Below are 24,104 nucleotides of genomic sequence, written 5' to 3' on the forward strand. Positions count from 1 at the left end.
CATAGAGTGGCTACTGATGGGAGGGTCATATTTCATTGGATCATAGATTTAGAGTAAAGAGAGGGAACTTGAGATCTCAGCTATTGGTACTGTAATTAGAGTACTGGGCTTAGAGTCAGGAAGACTTAAGCAAAAATCTGACCTCAGATATTCACTAGTTTTGTGACCCTGGGCAAATCACTTAACCTCTGTCTGCTTCAGTTTGTTCAAATATAAAATGTTAATGTTAATAGTACCTACCTCAAAGAGTTGTGAGAAACATATGAGGCAATATTTACAAAGTACTTAGAATAATAGTTAACTTTTTATACCCCTATTATTATTATCTCATTTGATACATACTAGATACTACATAAATTCATATTACCTCCATAACTCTTTCATTTTTATAGATAAGGAGTTGAGGCCCAGACAGATCCTTATGATCTTAGTTTGGATACAAGTACCATTTGACAATTATTCAATTAAAGCCAACTGATTCCATAGTAAATTCTAATAGATCCTGGAATATATTCATATTTTCTACCATTGATTCCAGCACCAGAATTAGAATTGACTTCTCTGGTCAACCATCTGATGCCATACAAGGCTGTTGATTCAGTAAATCTCAGAATCATTTCAAAGCCTCCTCAAAGTTGCTAAGTTGCAAGCTACCCCATCAGTTAAGAGAATCACCATCTCCGATTTAGAAGGGGCCTTAAAGATCCAACCGATGCCTGAACAAGAATTCTGTCCTTAACACTCCTGATAAATTGTCATCCAGATTCCATTTAAAGGCTTCCCACTAATATCCAAAAGAATCACTTCCTCCAGAAGTAAGATCAGTGTGGAGGGAGATCCAGAGAAGAATCAAAAGTAATGATGGGGTGAATCAGTCATTGCTAACCCTCTAGTGATTCTCTGTAAGAGGAACTATGTCTCACACTTCTTCCTTGGTCTCCCTGGTTGAATACAGTGGATTGCATAGGGTAAACAGTCAAATGTTTGTCAATAATTTAGGATAATATTTGAGGTGTTCCTCCACTGTTTCTTTATGTAAAACATATGCATTATGTAGAACATTGTATCAACTCAGCATCGCATAGGACATAAATGATGTACTTTCTCTCTTCTACCGCTATAGTCAATTAAAAGAGGGTCCAACACAGAATCAGTATTCATAGAGGCACTATTCTGATCTGCCTAACACTGTGTCTAGATGTGATGAAAAATCACCTTTTATCTTCTGCCTTTTAATTCTAGGGAGGTTCATCATCTATTTGAAGTGCTTGTCCATGCTACATGTACTTGTGGGATAGCTCAATGGGCTATGCATGCAACTGCATATCCTAATTCCACTTGGTTTATCCAGTATTAAAGTTAATTCTTTGTATGAATCTTATTAAGGAAATTCTATAGTTTTCTGTGGCTTGATGCAATCATAACAATGTAATCTACAAATAAGAGTACCAAAAGGACCCCATCAATTAAAGGGAATGTACAGGACATTTTCCATTGCAGTGGCAAACATTTTAGTATTTATTTTCCTGTTCTATGACTCATTTGTGAGAACAGTAGAGGAACAAAATAAGGAAGGTGTAGCTAAACAGCAATCTAAATAGGTTTTTCCATGAAGAAGCACCTAAAAAAGCCCATGGAGTTGGTTCCTATTATGTATATAAGGGTAACAACAAAAATTATTTCATAAGACACTTAGTCATCTTACTTTGTAATGCTCATGATGTGCATTAAGCCCAAAGACCACCATGAGGATCATTATAATTTAAGTTGCAAAGAATGACAAAGTAGAGAATTGCTATGAATAACTCAAGACTTTGTTAATTAAGTTATAAAGCTTATATAAAGATGGAGAAGAAAGAATAGTGAAAATAAATGGGTAAATAGGGCTCAAATTTGAGAAACAAAAAAAGAAAAAACATAAACTATACAAAAGTCTCTTGATCTTTGGAGTAGGAACTGAAAAAAAAAATCTACCTTCCAAAGACCCTAAATTATGTTATCATTCAGTTGTTCAGTCATGTCCAGCTCTTAGTGATCCCTTGGACCACAACACACCAAGTTCTATCCTCCACCATCTATGGATGTCTGTCAAAGTTCATGTTCATCGTTTCCATTACTCTATCTACCCATCTCATTATCTGCTGTCCCTTTCTCCTTTTGCTTCCAATCTTTCACAAATTAGGGTCTTTTCTAATGAGTCTCATCTTCTCATTATGTGGACTAAGTAAGTTTCAGCTTCAATATTTGACCTTTCAATGAATAAATTGAATTAATTTCTTTAGGAATCAACGGATTTGATCTTCTTGACCAATGGAATCTCAAAAATATTGAGCATCATAATTCAAAAATTGCAAGTATTCAGCTTGTCTTATAGTCAAACTCTATTTTTGATTGATACTTTATATTTTCAATTACATGTTATGAATGTTTTTCAACATTCATCTATTTGCATATTTATAAGTTGCACAATTTTCTTCCAGTCTCCATTCCCAACCCCCTTCCCTCAGCAGAGAATGGTCTACTGAAAGTTGTACATGTACATTTGTGTTTAGTATGTTTACATATTAGTCATTTTGTATATGAGGAAATAGGACTAAGGGGAAAGAAAGAAAACTATGGTATAAGAAGGAAAAGCATAAGCAAAATTTTTTAAAAGTCTGAACATAGTGTTCATTCAGACTCTGTTTTTTTAGTTTGGTTTTTTTCCCCCCTCTGGATGGGAATGGCATTGTCCATGACATGTCTCTCAGCATTGTCTAGATCTCTGAACTGCTGGGAAGAGCTGCATCTATCATAGATGATCATCTCACAATGTTGCTGTTAATGTGAAGAATTGTTCTCTTGTAGAATGTTCCCATCAATCAGCATCAGTATGTGCAATTCTTTCCATGCTTCTTAAGAGTCGGACCATACATGATTTCTTATAGAACAATAGTTTTCCATAACATTCATATATCATAACTTGTTCGGTCATTCTCCAATTTACAAGCACCTCCTCAATTTCCAATTCTTTGCCACTACAAAAAGAACTGCTACAAATATTTTTGAACATGTGAGAGTTTTTCCATTTTTTTTATGATTTCCTCTGGATATAGGCTTAGTATTGGTGTTGTTGGGTCAATTATTTTATTAGTTTTAATGCTTTTTGGGCATAGCTCTGAATTGCTCTCCAGGATGGTTGGATTAATTCACAACTCCACCCACAGTGCATTAATGTTCCAACCCTCCCATGACCTCTCCAACATTGATTGCTTCCCTATTTTGATATCTTAGCCAAGCTGATAGATGTGAGATAAAACCTAATGGTTATTTTAATTTGCATTTCTCTATTCAGTAATGATTTGAAACATTTTTCCTGTGATCATATATAGCTTTAATTTCTTAATTTGAAAACTACCTGTTCAAAACTTTTGACCATTTGTCAGTTGGGGAATATATAGTCTAATTCTCACATCCATACATTGCTACAGGAAAAATTACAGCTTTGACTATATGGACCTGTGTTGGCAACATGATATCTGCTTTTTGGTATGCTGTGCAGATTTCCCATAACTTTTCTTCAAAGGAGGAAGTATCTACTCATTTTTTAGCACTATTTTATATTTCAGAAGCTGTGGAAATGGTGTTTTCCCCAGAGAAGACGGGATTAGCATATATAAATACCCTCCCTACTTCACTCCAAAGACCTTCATAAGTTTTTACCTTTTCCTGTATCCTAGCTTTTTCAAAGTCCTAAGCTGAAACAACCACTGTGACCAACATGTCCAGCTTGTTAAGACACTCCAGCCTTCTTGGCAATGTTCCTAGAGGTGGAAAATCTCCAAGGGAGACTAACCCTCACTCATGAAATTCCTTCAATTCCACTCTTGCTCATATAGCCACCTGTTGAAATCTTTTCCATCCCAAATTAACTTAGGAGTTGTTTCTATAATGAAGCCCCTCAAATCTCTCAGAGCACTTTTTTTGGAACACCCTTGGACTCTTGCCAGTTAGTCCATCAATAAACATTTATTAAGCATCGGCTGGGTGCTTATTAAATTGTCCTAAGCAGTAGGCTAAGTGCTGATTGGTTGATTCTTGTCCTTCATTATCAAGGAAGACCAAAATGAAATCACTATGTTAGAGATGAGTTACAGTGTGTACAATTATGGTTGATTAGACAAAAGCAACTTTGGAATGCTCTACCACAGGTTGGGAACAAAAGTCCATGTGAACACCTGGGGTGGTTACTCTAGGTTTATGCATCTCACATTTCCTTTCAGTTGTTTCAATTCTTCCTTGCTCAGACAGCATATATCCTCTCTGATGAGAACACAGCATGCTGGGTGGTCCTGTGCCAGTGTCTTCCATGTTACAAAGTGCTAAGAGCCAGAGAAACAAAAAATGGCAAAAAAATTCCCTGCCTTCAAGGAGTGCATACACTAATATGGCAGACAACAAACAAAAATATGTACAAATAAGTTATATACGGGAAATAAATAACAAAGAGAAAAGCACTAAAATGAGGAAGAATCAGATTTGTTTCCTGTAGTAGATGGAAATTTAGTTGGAATTTCAAGAAATTAAGGAAGCCAGAAGGCAAAGATGAAGAAAGAGAGCACTCTAGGCTTGGGGATAGTTAGTGAGAATGTCTGGGGTCAAGAAGCAAGTGTCTTCTAATACATTGTTGGTGGAACTATGAACTCATCCAAACTTTCTGGAGAGCAATTTGGAATTACACCCAAAGGGCAACAAAAATGTGCATACCTTTTGATCCAGCAATACCACTACTGGGTCTATACCATGAAGAAGTTGTGATAAAGGGCAAAAATATCACTTGTACAAAAATATTCATAGCAGCCCTGTTTGTGGTGGCAAAGAAGTGGAATTTAAATGAATGTCCTTCAATTGGGGAATGGATTAACAAACTGTGGTATATGGATGTGATGGAACAATATTGTTCTATTAGAAACCAGGAGGGACAGGATTTCAGGGAAGCCTGGAGGGATTTGCATGAACTGATGCTGAGTGAGATGAACAGAACCAGAAAAACATTGTACACCCTAACAGCAACATGGGGGTGATGGACTTGCTCGTTCCATCAGTGCAACAATCAGGCACAATTTTGGAGTATCTGCAATGGAGAATACCATCTGTATCCAGAGAAAGAATTGTGGACCCCTTTAATTTTAAAAAAATTGTCTTATTATGTAATTTTGCTATCTCTTAATGTTTCTTCCTTAAGGATATGACTTCTCTCTCACCACATTCAACTTGGATCAATGTATACCATGGAAATAATGTAAAGACTAACAGACTGCCTTCTGTGGGGGCTGGGCAGGGAAGGAAGCTAGATTAGGGGAAAAATCGTAAAATTCAAAATAAATAAAATTAAAAAAAAGAAGGGTGTGTTTTGTTTCTGGAACTGGTCCTAATTTATACTATGGGTTTACAGATCCTTTTTTAACTCCTCTCCTAGACTGCAAACACCTTGAGAAAAAGGAGTAGGTTTAATTCATCTATATCATCTATCACACAAATGTGCAGGACATAAATCCTTACTAAATGCTTATTGGATCTAATAGAGTTGGAATTTATTCAAGAGCAACTTTTTACTAGGAGATGGAATAAATAAACAATACCAAAATAACCCCAGTGATTTTTAACTAATGTTATTAAAGACTAACCAAATGTTGTTTTAACTGCCATAAATTAAGGGGGCACTTTCCTTACTTGGCCTGAGAGAAAAAAATTATAGAATTTTATTTGTAGGATATACCTTTGAAAATCAATTCAACATTACAAAAGGATTTTTGAAGAAATAGTTATAGTCCCAGGACTCTCTATTAACCCTCAAAAAAGGAATTTTTTCAGTTTTTTAATTCATAATATCCTTGGGAAACTATCAAGATTCAAAAACATGACTTTGTGAAGGGAAAGCAAAGAAATGCAAAGAAGTAATGGTAAACATAGAGGTGACTTTTCCCAGGATATCATAGGAAACCAAGAGTCAGGATGAAGAGGATAATTGAAGACTAAGAAAGGCACATAGTAGATACCTAGAAAATACTTGGTTGGAAAAACTAAATTAAATCTAAGCCATTAAGAACTTTTCAGTTCTTGATTCTTACTGTTCAAGGAAAAAGTCATGAAGAGTATTCAGTTCAGATTCAGGTAAACAAGTCAAAGAAAAGTACCAGATGTAGTCATTCAAGTAAAGACAAAATTTCACTTAGTGTTAATTTATTTTCAGATTTACTCTCTCTTCTTTAATTTGCCTCCTCCTAATCCAATGGAACAGAATCTATTACAAGCAATTTGTATTTGGTACAGCTGGCAATATTTTTGCTTATGACAAAAACCAGTCCTAGTTTCCAAAGCCTATTGAAATAAAAAAGACTAAATTTACAATCTTTTGAAGTAAGTTTGCTGAATCCCAAGGCACAAGGATGAGTCAGCTGTTAGAAAAACCTTACAATTATCTCTTAATCAGATTTACATATGAGAGGAATCATGACTCCAAATGGAAAGCAGATATCTCCAGTAGGGAAAGCTGACCCTAAATGCAAGGTCACAGGATTTGTTTACTATATGTGAGCAGTGGAAGCATATATATTTTCTAACACTCCAAATCAACAAAATCAAAGCAACAATGTTCAGTTACATTTTAATATTAACTCTTGCTTATTTAAGGTCAATATTATTTACAGGCAAATAATAAGTGGTACTACTTTCCTTGACCATGCAATAAATTCTTATTAAAACTCTCAGACAGCTATAGGGTAGACCTATATCAGTTTTGAGCTATTCAAAGGTTGGGTGTATTCCTGTGATGGAATTTAAGTATACCCACATACTGTCTTTGTGATATATGTGGCCATTTACTCAAGAATAAAAGGACACAGTATATTATACCTGTAGCCTTAGTTGCTCCAATCATTCTTCCTTGAATCACTCCCTCTTGTTTTCAATTTCTTATTAATTTAACATTCTCAGGAAATTTTTCTTTGATATAATTACATAATTCTTTTTTAAATAATCTAAAAAAAGAAGAACATTATACTTATGAGATGCAACCACACAGATATTGACACACAAGGACTTAATATTTTCTGGAATCTCTAACATAATTCGATTACTCCATAGATTGTGTTAGCTTGTATTGAAAAACTTTAATCTACTCTTAACATGTTTGTTGATTAACAATAATAATAGCTAGCATTTATAAACCATTTTTAAGTTTTACAAAATACTCTGCATATGTTATCTCATTTGATCCTCACAACAACTCTGCGAAGTAGATTCTATTAGTATTCCAATTGTACAGATGTGGAAATAGAAGCAGAGACAAGTTAAGTGACTTACCCAGGGTCACACAGCTAGTAACTGTTTAAGGTAGGATATGAACTCAACCCTTCCTAATTGAACCTGATACTTCATTCAGTAGCACCCTGTCTCTGGCTTGCTCTGTTTCATCCAGGTTAAAGATCAGCTCAGTAAATTTTTTTTAACATAACTCTCTCACACATGCATGTCTATTATGTGATAGTACTTTTCTCTGTCTCTGTCTAGTATATATCCATTCCTCCTATTTTTGTCTTCCCCTAAGACCATTACACATAACAAAATCCTAGAAAGCAATCTGACAGAAAGTAGATTTAAATCAACACCTAAAACTAAATTCTACAAGAAATTTAAATGGAAATGTGATATTTGATATTAAAGATCATACTATAAAAAATTAGAAGTAAAGCAAATCATATACCAGGTGGGAGATATTTTCTTGGCCAAACAAGAGATGGAGGCAATAATTCAAATAAAAATAGATAACTCTGATGATATGAAAATGAAAATGCACTTCTGAATAGACTTTTATAATGTACCTAGAATAAGAAGAAAAGCAGTTGATGGGAAAAAATGTTGTATCATTTTTCTCTAAGATGCATAATTAAATAATAAATAAAGGGATAGATTTAAACAAACTGCTAAAAGAGAAGCAGTAAGCCTTAGACTTGGAATCCAGAAGATCTTGGTGTAAATTCTACCTCAGATACTTACTAGTTTTGTGTCTCTGAACAAGTCATTTAACCTCTCTGAGCCTCAATTTACTCAACTGTAAAAATGGGATAGTACTATCTATTACACAGAGTTGTTGTAAGCATTATAACAGCTAGCATTTTAAGGTTTGGGAAGCACTTTACATATTATCTAATTTTATCCATATAACAACCCTGTGAGGTAGAATCTATTATCCTCATTTCAATATGGAAACTGAGGTTGAATTGTGAATGATGATAGTGTTCAGTCCTGTCTCATTCTTCATGACCCCATTTGTGATTTTCTTGGCAAAAATTCTGAAGTGGTTTTCCATTTCCTTCTCTAGCTCATTTACAGATGGGGAAATTGAGGCAAACAGGGTTAAATGATTTACCAGGATCACACAGCTAGTGAGTGTCTGAGGTCAGATTTGAACTTATAAAAAAATGAGTCTTCCTGCATACAGGTCCAGCACTTTATCAACTACAGTACTTAGCTGCCTAAGAAATGACATCCAGTCACCTATTGTTCATTGAGTTCTCCAAAAGCAAGGTTGGGGACAGGCAGGGTCCTGCTGGTAAGGTAACACAGACAATACCAAAATTGAACAATATAAAAAGAGATATTGAGATTCATTAAGTATATGCATTTGAACACCACCTGTACAAAAATGTTCCTAGCAGCTCTCTTTGTGGTGGAAAAGAAATGGAGACTGAGGGAATGCCCATCAACTGGGGAATGGCTTAAGAAACTGTGGTATATGTATGTGATGGAACACTATTGTTCTATTAGAAACCAGGAGGGACAGGAATTCAGGGAAGCCTGGAGGGATTTTCATGAACTGATACTGAGTGAAATGAGCAGAACCAGAAGAACATTGTACACACCTAACAGCAACATGGGGGTGATGATCAACCTTAATGGACTTGCTCATACCAACAGGGCAACAATCAGGCACAATTTTGGGATATCTGTGATGGAGAATGTCATCTGTATCCTGAGAAAGAATTGTGGAGTTTGAACAAAGATCAAAGACTTCTTTTTTTTTTGCAAGGCAAATGGGGTTAAGTGGCTTGCCCAAGGCCACAAAGCTGGTAATTATTAAGTGTCTGAGACCAGATTTGAACCCAGGTACTCCTGGCTCCAGGGCTGGTGCTTTATCCACTGTGCCACCTAGCTGCCCTGATCAAAGACTTTCTATGTACCTTATTTTAATTTTGAAAAAATTGTTTTATGTAATTCTGCTGTATCTCTAATACTGTATGCTTCTTCCTTAAGGATATGATTTCTCTCTCATCACATTCAACTTAGATCAATACATACTATGGGAATGTTGTAAAGACTAACAAACTGCCTTCTGTGGGGGGGTAGGGGGTAGGGAAGCAAGGTTGGGGCAAAAATTGTAAAACTGAAAATAAATAAAACCTTTCTAAAATTTAAAAAAGAAAAAGTTTATGCATTTGAAGAGAAAAGGAGGAAATGGTATTTGTACTTTTTGTCATCTCGTTTATTAAAAGTTATCATAACACTACTATAGTAATTAACAGTTTGTGTTGAATGGGGAAAAATTTTAAAAAACATCATGGGCTTATGGACAAAAGCAAAATATACAGATTAAGCATTACTTAAAACTGGTGCTTGAATTATTTTAAAAAAAGCATTGAAATGCCAACATTATGAAACCTATTGCCAGCTCCAGTTCTGATACTAACCATCTGGAGTAAGTTACTGATACTTCTTTCTCTTTAATTTCTTGTGTAACTCAGGCATCCAACTTATCAACAAGCATTTTGCTAAGCACCTACTATGGATCTATGGAACTATGGAAACTACCCAAGACAGGGGGTATGCAAAGTCTTGGGCAGGGAGGGGGAAGATCCATATTTAAGGAGTGGGGAGATACAGCAAAATAGACTTTAGAAGAAGAAATCAGAAAAGTAGGAAGAAAACCAAGAAAAGATAGTGTCAGAACAATGGGGCAGTCAACAGTATCAAGAGCAGAAGAAAGGGCAAGGATTTAATTGGTCATTGGATGAAGCAGATGAGAGACTAATGGAAACATTTTTGAATTGTGGAATGAAAAGACAAATTACAATGAGTAAATTGGGTGTTGATGAAAAAGCAGTTGAATACTAATACTTTTTAGGAGTCTTAGAGAAGATGTAAAATGGGATCTGTTGGGGATGATAATAGGGATTAAAAAGAACTGAGGAAGTTGATTAAATGTTTGAAGGAACATTCAAAGTGTGTACTGAAATTCACAAGAGTGAAGGTAGGTGATGAGATGGAGAAGAAGACTATGAGGAGGTACTGAATTCCTTCAGAAAGGATGGAGATTGATCTAGAGACTAATATAGCAACAAAAATGCGGTAGGGGTGATGGATAGAATGACTATAAAAAGAGGATGGTTTTTAGAGTGATGGTAACTGAGGGCAGGCCTGGAAGTTGCAATAGTCAGAGTATTAACCTCACTTTCTGGACCATGGTATCCAGAGAGCACAACAGAAGGAGCACACAATACTGGGGAAAATTAATACAATATCTTCTATAGATAGCCAGATTTCCCTGAGTTCAAGAAAATTAGAGGTGTGAGAAGAAGGGCTTTATGATAAAGGGGAGTTTGTTAATAGTAGTGTAGAGTGGGTATCCATTAAGTGGGGAATGGCTGACCAAGTTAAATTGTATGATTATGATAGAATACCATTGTGCTATAAGAAATTATGAACATGATGCTTTCCAACAACTTTGGGAAATCTTATGTAAACTGAAGTGAGCAGAACCAGAAGAATATTATACACAGTAATAGCACAACGATCTACTGTCAATGACAGCTATTCTCAGTGATATAATTCAAGACAATTCCAAAAGACTTGTGATGAAAAATGCTATCCACCTCCGAGGAAGAATTGATGAAGTTTGACTGTAGATCAAAGCATTCTTCTTTTAAAATAATTTTTAACATTCTATTCTATTCTATTTTATTTTATTTTTTTTTGGTTTTTGCAAGGCAATGGGGTTAAGTGGTTTGCCCAAGGCCACACAGCTAGGTAATTATTAAGTATCTGAGGTCATATTTGAACTCAGGTCCTCTTGACTCCAGGACCCGTACTCTGTTCACTGTACCACCTAGGTGCCCTACATAACATTATTTTTAAACTTTATTTTCCTTGAATTTTTTTGATTTGTTCTTACACAATGTGTCTAATATGAAAATATATTTTGAATGACTGCATATGTATAATGTATGTCAGATTACTTGCCTTCTTTAGAAGGAAGGAGTAGAGAAAGGGAGGGAATTTAGAATTCAACATTTTTTTAAAAAAAGAATGTTGAAATTTGTTTTTACATGTTGAGAAAAAACAAAATTAAAAAAATAGAGGTTCTACAGTGGAAACATAATAGAAGGGACAGTAGGGAGATTATTAGGTTAGTGACTGGATAGTGAGAGGACTGATAAGGCATAAAGGGTTCTGTTTGGCAGGTAGGGATCCTGAATTATAGGATTTAGGGGAAAGATTAAGAGATATGTCCTGAACTGAAAGTTGAGTTCACCCACCCTCTGCTTATTAAAACCAACCTCAGGATAATCTATTGACTAATGTCTAAGAATATGTAGTTAAAGCCCAAATGTGTCTGCTATTAGAGTAACTGGAGAAGACACAATACATGCACAATGAGGGAAATTTCCCATAAACTATCTTAGTTTTTAAATAACTTTCCAGTTAAAAAAATTCTAATGTTTAACCAAAACCTTTGGCCTTTCCTAAGTGGATAAACTTGACTTTGACCTAAGATAACTATTTAGAAACTGGTGTCCTATTATCTTCATCTTCTTATGTTAAATAAGTTAAACTTATAAAATCTCTCTTCATATTTTGTAGTTTGAGGTTTCTGACTCTTGGCTGCTATCTCTGGGATCTCTCCCAAGATAGATATATTTCTCAAACACTAGTTTCTTAAATCAGACACAATACAACGCAGTCAGCCCACAATTTGCAAGTGTTTTTTTGCCAAAAATTTGTTTGGAAACTCAGAACAGATCTTTTTTCTCACAAAACAGTACTCTAAATAGTGATTCATTACTTAGTACCTCATTAAAGCATATCTAACCAAAGATGTAGTTAAAATATTTAACTTTTCCCCTTTGAGTTGACTCAGCTATTGTCCCTCCTTTTTCACTCCCTCATTTACTCCTTTTTTTACTTTCTTTTTCTCCTTTGGGTTCTCTTTATTCTTCTTTCTTCTGCTCTTCCTTCCCTGTCTTTTCCTCCCATAAAACTTCAGGTATTTTATGAGTTTTCGTGGGCTAGCCTGGGAAATCAACTGTCATGGATCACTAACAATATTTCTTTTTGGAAATCAATATCTTGGGGATATCATTCCCCAAGATGGGAACTCCCTTTCCCTCTCCATAGTTCTAGGGAGAACTCCAATTCATCCACAGCATGAATGAGTTATTTATTATGTATGGATGTTTACAAGCTGAATGATATAAATTTGAGTTGTTCTTGTACATTATTCTATAAAAAAGAATGATGATGATGATAAGGTAAATATAATATGGGATTAATGTATAGAACCAAATTTCACAGAGTAGGCATAAAACAATGTAAAGAATGTTAGCTTTAGAATCAGAATACCTATCTTCAGGTACTGGATCTCACTCTTATTACCTGTCATGATTTTGGTAAAGCCACTGAAAGCCACTCAGTTTGCTTAATATTAACAGTTAGCATTTTTATGATAGTTTAAGCTGTTATAAAAATACTTGGCAAAAATTATCTCATTTATCCTCACAAACAGCCCAGGGATGTAAGAGCTATTATTACCTCCATTTTACAGATATGGAAACCGATACAGAAAGGTCACCCAGCTAGTATCTGAAGCAGGATTTAAACTCAGGTTTTCCCGACTCCAAGTCTAGTGTTCTAACCATTGGGTTACCTCATGGTCTATAAAATGAGAAGAATTATACTAGATGATCCAGAAAGTCCCTGTCAGTTCTGAAACTATGAAACTTATAAATAAATATCTTGTTTCCTTAAAACTAGCATTTATCAGATAAGCAAGTTTTTAATTATCCCTAGTCCCATTAGAAACATTGTGCTGACTAGGGGACAGTCTGTTATCTTCTTTTATGCCAGCTAGATGAATGTCAATTGTCAGAAGAAAGGAGAAAATCAAATACTTCAGGAATATCACAGCTGTCTAAGGTGAATGTCAGCTTTCATTTTTAACATTAGAGTTCCTTACTTAATTCACTGTGGTCAACTACCAAAAAAATTTCATGAAGGAGATGTTGTGGAGTATGATCAATGATACTGTGCACTGTCTGAAGCAAAGCATAAAGGGCTTCATTGTAGAAACAAATTATAATGCTGGTAACCGGAAGATGGTACAGATGAGACTTGGTTTTACATCTGTAGACATAAAATAAGAAAAATGTTCATTGGAAGACCTTGAATAATTCAGGGTCTAACCAACCAAATCTTAGAGATCCATTTCTAACGTACTCTGCTTCGTCTTGATCTCATGCTATTTACCATGGGAAGAGAAGCTGACAATTAGACATTTACAACTTACTTTCCCTCTTTACAATCCTGTGAAGTGAGTAGTAATTCTCATTTTAGAGAAAGGAGAAAGTGAAGTGTAAAAAAAAAGGTTAAATGTACATGGTCACGAATTAACCGAAGTTTTTTTTTGCTTTCCAAGCCTAGTACCGTTTTCACTATGCCATCCCAGTTCATTAAATAATCATAGGGAACAGAGCACTAGACTTGGAGTCAAGGAATCTTGAATTCAAATGCTCATGCCTCAGACACTAACTGTGTGACTGTGGATAAGTCACTTAACACATCTGCCTTGTTTCCTTGATTGTAAAATGAAGATAAAAATAGCACTACCTCCCAGGATTATTCTAAAGATGAAATTAAATAACTTTTTAAAAACTCTTATAAATGTTATCTATTGAATAGCTAGCTATTGAATAAGTTTTAAAATACAATTATAAGATTCATATTATAAATAATATAAAGGGCAGTTAGGTGGCACAGTAGTTAGAGCACTGAATTCAGGAGGACAGGAGTTTGAATCCAGCCTCAGACCCTTGATACTTTCTAGCTCTGTGACTTTGGGCAAGTCACTTAACCCTGATTGCCTCACATCCAGGGTCATCTCCATCTGGCCACTGGACCCAGATGGCTCTGGAGGAGATAGTGAGGCCTAGTGACTTAGCACAGCACCCCCTTACTCAAATCCAATTCATTTTTTTGTCATGGCATCACCTCTCTGATGTCATGATCTTTGAGAACAAAGAACAAACATCATCATCAATTATTTATAAGCACCATTGATAAGAATTCATAAAAGCTAGGTAGCTATTAATAATACCAATAATAAGCTATTCACAACTGTTAAAAGATAAAGGAATTCATTTAGGTTTCTCTAATATTTTCCAAGTAATTTTTTTCTCTTGTAATAACTATACTGATTGTTTGGTCTTGTTTTGGTAAACTTCAGAACTGGAAATGTTTTTAAAGATCATCTTACATAATCTCTCATTTTACAGAAGATAAAATTGAAACTCAAAGAAGCAAACATATTTTACCAAGATTCTACAAATTTTCATCCCCAACTTCTTGTTGCAGTGAATTAGCTGTGTCATTTTTATGAGGTGGAAGACAGTGAAAAGGAGTTTATAAAAGGTGACCTAAGTAGCATATTAGTAAAATGTCAAAAGAAAAAAAGCATCAAGAAGAAAAAAATTTAATTAAAAAATTGATTTTTAACAGTTGATAAAATTCAATGTGGTAGTTTTTTGGTAAGCTTTGGAGTTTGAGTTCAAATTCCACTTTGGAAATTTATCACTTTTGTGACCTTGTGCCAACCCTGTGATCTCCATGATCCATTGCTTCCTCATCTATAAAATTGGACCAAATATCTTGTGAGCTCCCTCCTGGCTCTAGCTCTATGATGATATAATCCTTTTTTAAAAAGTTTTTTCAAGGCAAAAGGTAATTATTAGCATCTGAGGTCAGATTTGAACTCAGGTCCTCTTGACTCCAGGGTTGGTGCTCTATCCACTGTACCACCTAGCCACCCCGATGATAAAGTCTTAATATAACATTCTTTGCCCTCCCCAAATTTATAGGTTTCTCTATTGGTGGGTCTCCCTTCCTTTAGTCTCTATCCTTCCCCTTAGGTGCAGGGGAAAGGAATTTCTTCTTTCTGATTTGCTTTTCTTTCCTCATGCATATGAAAGGGGCTTTTTTTTTCTTTTGACAGACCTAATTAATTCCTGATGTAATTTAAGCATCCTCAATATTTTTCTTCAATATCACTTTGTTTCCCAATTTACATTTTTCATGGAAAATATAATTTTTAAAATAATTGTTTTGATCTCTATTTTAAAATGTGTTCTATAGTTCTAATAGGCCTTTCTCCAAATTAGTCAAAATTGTGGTCATTGGGTTTTATATTTATGACTTATAATTTGCGTGTCACACTAACTTACAAACAAACATTTTTAAGTTAGAGACTGCCTGTTTTCATCTGTGTCTAATTTAGAAAAGAAGTTTTTGAGAATGAAAGCTGGAAATTCTGAAGAAATGGCTGAGTAAGAAGGAAACCAGGTTCCTCAAATTGTCCTTGAAAAAAAATAAGAGAAACTCTGAAAAAGAGCAAAATAAAGTGCTCTGATGAACACAACTATTTCTAGGGGTTCTTAGAGGTATGTAATCAACTGAAGCATCTGCTAAAGCAGTGGACAGAGACCAAGATGAAGCAAAACATCCAAGAGATCACCTCAAATGTGTAGATGATTTATTTAATGAATTAGAACAAAAATTACCACTTGCAGAAATGAAAATAGAATTTGAAACTGTTTAAAAATCATGGTAAAGGAATAAGCTAGAAACATTCTCAATAAGATCAGGGATGAAATAAAGATGCCCATTATCACCACTATTATTCAATATTGTATTAGAAATGTTAACTTTAGCAATAAGAGAAGAAAAAGAAATTGAAGAAATCAGAATTGGTAATGAAGAAATAAAACTTACTCTTTGCAGATGATATGATAGTACCCAGAGAACCCTAGAAAATCATCTAAAAAATTATTGGAAACAATTAGCAACTTTAGCAAAGTCAAAAGATATAAAATAAATCCACATAAATCCTCAGCATTTCTATATATTACTAACCAGATAAGGCATCAAGAGATAGAGAAATCCCATTTAAAATATCTTCAGACAACATAAAATACTTAGGAGTTCACCTGCCAAGGCAGACTCAGAAACTTTATGAAACAACTATAAAACACTTTTCACACAAATAAAATCATAGCTAACTGGGCAAATATCAATTGCTCATGGGTAGGCTGAGCTAATATAATAAAAACAACAATTTTAGCTAAATTAGATTTCTTATTTAGTGCCATACCAATCAAACTTCCAAAAAACCACTTTTTTTAGTGAGCTAGAAAAAATTGTAACTAAATTCACATGGAGGAACAAAAGGTCATGAATATCAAGGGAATTAATGAATAAATACAAAAGAAGACAGCCTAGCCATATCAGATCTAAAATTAAATTATAAAGCATCAGTTATCAAAACTGTCTGATATTGGCTAAGAAAAATAAAGTGGTGAATCAGTAGAATAGATTAGGTACAAAAAGAGACAGCAGGAAATGATTATAGTAATCAATTGTTTGATAAACCTAGAATCTAGCTGCTGGGATAAAACTCACTTTTCAATAAAAATTGCTGGGAAAACTGGAGGATAGTATGGCAGAAACTAGGATTAGACAACATCTCACACTCTATACCAAGATAAGGTCAAAATAGGTGCAGGATTTGGACATAAAAGACATTTTAAGCAAAACCAAAATGTTATTTTAAGACATTATAAGCAACACCAAAAGAATGAAAAATTAGAAGAAAATGTGAAACATCTCATTGAAAAAACAATTGATCTGGAAAACAGATTCAGGAAAGATAATTTTAAAATTATTGGGATACCTGAAAGTCATGATCAGGAAAAGAACCTTGACCTCATTTTTAAAGAAATCCTACAGGAAAATTGCCCCGATATCCTAGAAGCAGAGGGCAAGATAGAAATTGAGAGAATCCACTGATCTCCCCCCAGAAAGAGAGCCAAAAAAAAAAAAAAACCCCAACCCCCAGCAATATTATAGCCAAGTTCCAGAACTCCCAAGTCAAAGAGAAAATATTACAAGCATCCAGAAGGACATATTTCAAATATCATGGAGCTGCAGTCAGGATCACACAGGACTTAGCAGCAATTACATTAAGGGCTCATAAGACTTGGAATATCATATTTTGGAAGGCAAAAGAGCTTGGAATGCAACCAAGAATCAACTACCCAGAAAAACTGAACATCCTCTTCCAGGGGAAAGGATGGACTTTCAATGAACCAGGGGAATTTCAAATGTTCCTGTTGAAACGACCAGAGCTGAAGAGAAGGTTTGACATTCAAATACAGGGCTCAGGTGAAGCATAGAGAGTGGAGGAGAAGGGGAAAATATGAGGTACTTAATGATGATGAACTGCATGTATTCCTGCAAAGAAAAAAATGATACTGATAATACTCATAGGAAACTTCTCATTTAATAGAGCATGTAGAAGAAGCTTTTCTAGACAAAGCACAGGAGAGAGCTGAATCTGAAGATATATGTTGTAAAAATGGAATTAATGGCTAAAAGGGAAATGCACTGGGAGTAAGAGAAAGGAGAGGTGGAATAGGCTAAGATATTTCATATAAAAGATTTTTTTCTTCTTTTTACCAAAAAAAGGTGGCATTGCTTTGTCCTGACTCTTGGAACATCTGCAAATCTCTATGTTCTTCCTAGGGCAGCAGACCCCCCAGGTATGGCTTCAAAGTCACATCAAGTTTTAGGACTAGCTCCAATTTCCTCCCATTTCATATACTGTAGTATGTATCTCTCACAAACATATATAATATTATGAATTACTCATAATTGGTTATGCAACATATATTCCCCAAGTGAATGGTAAATTTAATGGAGGAATGGTCCTCTCTAAACTTTGTGTCTAATCCATTGCTTGTTGAACAAGACTCTTTATACCAATGTGGGCCAACTATGTTTATGCCACAGTTCTGAAAATAAACGTTAGGACACTAAATTGGCACAGCAACATTAGTAAATAATGTTAAAGGCTAGTAGTAATGAAATGCTTTAAGAAACTAAAGATATTTAATGTGTAAAAAAAGAAATGGGAGGAAATAAAAATAGAATTAAGATTATGGGAACACAATAGAAAATCTGAAAATATTAAAAGACATAATCAAGAACAAAATTAACAGATGAAGATAAGGTCATAGACAGCACAGTGGAAATGAGGAAAAACAAATAAATGATTCATATAATGAACACACACTTTTTGGAGAAGGAGGTGTTAATGAACACTAGAAAATGTATACAAATTCTCTAGTAATCTAAGGAATGTATTTGCTACGTGGAAGGTGTAATCATAAGGTGACTTGAATACATCTTCCACCTAGCAAATCAAATTAGTCAAAAACCACTTAAAATGATAAAATTCAGTAAGGGTTCATCTTCAGTGAAACAATATAAAATATTTGCAGCATAAGTTGTACTTGCAATTGCAATAGTCCATCACACAATTGATTATCCCTTCAGACTAACCCAGAGATCCCATTGCTTGGACTTTATCTTATGGATTTAGAGGATGGGAAAAGACACATCAGCAACATTTTTTATGCCTGCTTTAGATACAGAAAGACTTTTGGAAGGTGATGCAAAGCAAAGGTCACAGAATAAGAGCAACATACAGAATGCATTAAATGCAACTATTAAAGATATGCACATAATTTATAATTACAGAAATGGATTTGGAAGGTAATATAAAACAATCCACTTTTAGTTTAACATATATTACATTGCATATATTTTTCATTACTTTGTTACATTATATTATATAATATTATCTTATATCAATCATATTATAGTGTTATGATATATTATTATTTTCCTAGACAAAATATAAGTAGTTTAATTTTTAAGTTTTATTTAGAGCTTTACTATATATACATATGCATATATATTGATTTAATAAATTAAGTTTCTAGAAGGAAAGTAGATCACCTTTTTAAAAGGATACATACACATTGATCTTGGAAGCGCCTACCAGTAGTCATTTGCATATGGTCAACTAGTGACCTGTATCCCAACTGAAATATTCTAGTATTTAGCAGTATGAACAGAAATATAAATAGAAAAAATAGTTAGGTCATGCTAAGCTCTATGTCTTCATTAATTGTGTAGAAAGTAAATATTCAGTCTGGAAAAATGATCCTCCCCATTTTATCAGACATGTAGATATTTTTATCTTTCTTGTATAATATAGTCAATATTTTTCAGTCAGATATAATTATCACCCTTTCCTATTTGCTATCTAATTTGGATTTTGCATCATATAGAAAGTCTTGTAGATTCCTGGATTCAGGATTTATGGTTTCAAATTATAGATTTCATGATTTAAAATCATTCTTACCCTGTGCCATCCTAGTCCTGAGCTATGAGACAAATATCTTATAAAAGGGAGACTATCATCCTTCTTTAGTTGAAGACCACCAGAAACTGCCATGTGTTACAAAGAGGTAAAAGTAATTAAGCAATTATCAACATTCATTAAATGTCCACATGCCAGGAACTAATGAATATAGTCATAAAAATTATAAGAAAATTGAAAAGGAGCTAATAGAGAAAATGGGTATATTTTGTGTCTATAAAAATGAGATCTTAGATTTGAAGTTAGAAGAGACTTGGAAGTCATCTAATCAAAACCTTTTATTTTACAGAGAAAGGAAACTGAGTCCAAAAAGATTGTGATTTGCCTAAGGTAGACAAGCGATAAATAGCAGAACCAGGTTCAAGTTCATGTCCTCTGACTTCAAACTCAGTAATCTTTTCCACTGGCCCACACTCTTTAAAAAAATAGTATCTGAATATATAATCTTTATGATTTTCACTTGAAGTACTGCATTATTGGAATTCTTTCTCCGAATTACCTAACAAGTAATTGATGGTTAATTGCAGGAATTCAAAGTCACTCTCATGACTTAATTAAAAGGGCTCCCAAAGCACAATGTTAAAATGCATTTACAGAAAATAGTAACATACTTCATGCTCTTTATATCTGGCCCATCTTTATAATAGTTCAATTGGGTACTGATAAGAATATTGAAGCAATCCTGCTTGAAGCCCAAGTCTATGATCTTCTGATTATTTTCATAAAAAATTATATCTGTAAGGGACAGCTAGGTAGCACAGTGGATAGAGCACCAGCTCTGGAATCAGGAGTACCTGAGTTCAAAGTCGGCCTCAGACACTTAATAATTACCTAGCTGTGTGGCCTTAGGCAAGCCACTTAACCCCATTTGCCTTGCAAAAACCTACAAAAAATTATATCTGTAGTAGAAAGACACAAATAAGACCATATTAAGGAAGTAAAATCAATATAAATTTAGAAAAATAATTTGCATTTCTAGTCTAATGACACAGGAAATATCATAAGAATAATTGAATATCTATCCTTCCAAATTATCATATGTGAATATGAATTTTGAACTTGGGATACCAGACATTCACTCAAAGAAAATTATAAAATCTTTCCAGGAAAAAACATAAAAATGACATTAAAAGTAGAAAGATATATTTTTATTTTCAGAACTAAAATAAAAGCCTAGAATATCCTATGTTTAAAGATAACACTCTTGAAATTATAGATTAATATCATATAAATTCAAAATCATGTAGAAAATAGATTTAATTTAATACTCATTAAAATATAAAGAATATTTTATAGAACCTGACAAACTAATAATAGCTACCTTTATGGAATACTTTAAGGTTTGCAAAGAGCAGTATTATCTCATTTAATCCTAAGGGAATCTCTGGGTGATAAGTGCTATTCTTATTTTCACTTTACATATAAAGGAGAGAGAGAGAGAGAGAGAGAGAGAGAGAGAGAGAGAGAGAGAGAGAGAGAGAGAGAGAGAGAGAGAGAGTCTTGTCCAGGGTCACATTTTTTTGGTAATTATCTGAGTCAATATTTTAGCTCAGGACTTTTTATTCCAGGTCTATTATTCTATTCATTGAACCATTTAACTGCCTATAAACTTTTGAAAATGAATTGGTTCTATGTGAATAATTATACTATATATATTGTTTATACAATTATACAATACACACACACACACACACACACACACACACACACACATATATATGTATATCATATCCAGGGGGCAGTGACAAGTAAAGTGACCTGTATATGATAGAATAAAACTATTTCTTTTTTCCCCCCCTCTCATTTCATCTCAATAATAAGTTGTCAAGAATATAATATAATTTTAGGTAATAATGAAAACCATAAGGTAAAAAAATTGATCAATGGAAAAGAATATAGGGATCCAGAAATAGACTTAAACCTTGTGAGACTTTCAGATTTGACAAGATAGAACTAAACAATTATAATAAATGTTGAATAAATGGATAATATTTGACTTGGACTCATACTTTATTTCATAAACTGCAAGAAATTTCAGTTGGTCAAAGAAACAAATATTTTTTAAAAATAGAATAAAATGAAATAGCATATTCATCTCAGCCATGCAGGGGAAATTTCTGATGATTTCAGGAACAGAAACTATCAAATATATTCAGACATACAAATTAAAAGGCACAGTGGGCTTCCATAAAATAAACTATCAAAAGGAAAATAATAGAATGGAAAAATGGGGAAAATGAGTCAAACTAGTGTTTATTCAGTGCCTATAGGTACAATAGTAGGCTTTAAAGGAAAAATAGAAAGACAAAACTTACTTATAAAAATGTTAACAAGCTTATTATGTAGAATATATAGAAAATCAATACAAATTTCAGCAATGAGATTCCACTTCAAATCATAGAGCTATAAAATGTTAGAACTGGAAGAGATCTTAGAGATTATCTAGTGCAGACGTTCATTTTATGTTGTACATCCCTTTGACTGTCTGATAAAATCTACTTATAATGCTTCTAATTACATAAAATAGGGGGCAGCTAGGTGGTGCAGTGAATAGAGTACTGGCCGTGGAATCAGGAGGACCTGAGTTCAAATCCAGCCCTGGATAATTAATATTTAGCTGTGTGACCTTGGGCAACTCGACACCATTACTTTGCCAAAAAAAAAAAGGAAGAAAAAATACATGAAATAAAATGCATAGGATCAAAAGAAAGCCAAATATATGGAAATAAAGTTATCAAAAAAACAACTAAGATCTCCTGATTTTGTCCAATCCTTCCATTTACAGATACAGAAACTGAGGCCCTGAAAAATGAAGGACCTTGGCAAAATTTAGATAGCTGTAATTTGCCTAGCTGGGAACTGAGAGTTTACAGATGAAGAAATACTAATCTTAAATCTCTATGAAAATATAACATGAAAGAACATTTAGCACTACTAGCAATGAAAGAAATGCAAATTAAAAGAGATTTAAAGTACTTATAAACAACGAAATTAGCTAAAACAAAATGTTTAAAAACAATATTGACAAGATTCTAGGAAAATAAATAACACATATTGCTAATGGCACTGCAAATTGTTTTAATCTTTCTGAACAAAGATCTTGTAATATTTAACAAGAACTATAAAACACTTGTTACCCTTTGATCCAGAAGCCTACCTCTTTATGTGAAAAGTACTGTACCAGAAAACAGGAAAGATAGAAATATAATTAAGACCTGGCACCTGCCCTTAGGAGCTCAAGGGAACAACTCAAAAGAATAAGAAAAAAGGTTTTTTTTTACAGGATGACCATGGTAGCACTGTTTATAATAACAAAAACTTAGACATAACCCAAAGAAAGACTCTACAATTAACTCTCAGATCAATGTATGTATATGTATCTCTCCTCCATATTTCCAACTACTATTGGTCATTTTGAATAAGTATCTCAAATTAGGCAGGTCCAAAACAAAATTCATATATTTAACAAAATAAATAAAGATGTAACACAGATCATGCTAATTTGTGGTTTTCTACGTCAATGTGTGGTGCAGGGATTAGATATCTCTTCTCTAAAATGGTTTCCAGCTCTAATTTCCTATAATCTAAAATGTTATATTAGTAGAAAAAGAATTGAGTTGAAAGTCAGGAGACAGAATCTCAGAGTTCTGATCAACCTTAATTAGGGTAGGGAATCATAGAATCACAAGATCATAGGATTATGGAGTTAGAAGGGATTTCAGGAGTCATCTAGTCTGACGTGTATCTGAAAAAAATTCATCTGATTCATGTGATTCACCTGTCAAGTGATCTCACTGACTCCCCTGGAAGACCTTCAGGGAGGGAAGACCTGGGACCACTGTAGGTAACCTATTTTTACTTTGAGATCATTTTTTTAAAGATTTTATTTATTTTGAGATTTACAATTTTTCCCCTAATCTTACTTCCCTCCCCCCACCTCCCCACCCCCCACAGAAGGAAATCTACCAGTCTTTACACCATTTCCATGGTATACATTGATCCAAATTGAATGTGATGAGAGAGAAATCATACCCTTAAGGAAGAAACACAAAGAATAAGAGACAGTAAGATCAGACAGTAAGATAATCAGGTTTTTTTTTCCTAAATTAAAGTTAATAGTCCTTGGTCTTCAAACTCTACTGTTCTTTCTCTGGATACAGATGGTATTCTCCATTGCAGAGAGCCTCAAATTGTCCCTGATTGTTGCACTGATGGAATGAACAAGCCCATCAAGGTTGATCATCACCCCATGTTGCTTTTAGGGTGCACAGTGCTTTTCTAGTTCTGCTCATCTTGTTCAGCATCAGTTCATGTAAATCCCTCCAGGCTTCCCTGAATTCCTGTCCCTCCTGGTTTCTAATAGAACAATAGTGTTCCATGACATACATATACCACAGTTTGCTAAGCCATCCCCAAATTGAAGGACATATACTTGATTTCCAATTCTTTGCCACCACAAACAGGGCTGCTATGAATATTTTTGTACAAGTGATGTTTTTACCCTTTTTCCATC

At 34.1% G+C, this 24,104-nt stretch overlaps 1 pseudogene; it reads right to left on the reverse strand.

The window, feature by feature from the left end:
* LOC141494072 (polypeptide N-acetylgalactosaminyltransferase 11-like) overlaps positions 1 to 24,104 on the reverse strand; it is a 78,648-nt pseudogene that overhangs the window by 34,580 nt on the left and 19,964 nt on the right.

Source organism: Macrotis lagotis, chromosome 7 (assembly GCF_037893015.1).
Source record: "Macrotis lagotis isolate mMagLag1 chromosome 7, bilby.v1.9.chrom.fasta, whole genome shotgun sequence".
Classification (NCBI taxonomy): Eukaryota; Metazoa; Chordata; class Mammalia; order Peramelemorphia; family Peramelidae; genus Macrotis; species Macrotis lagotis.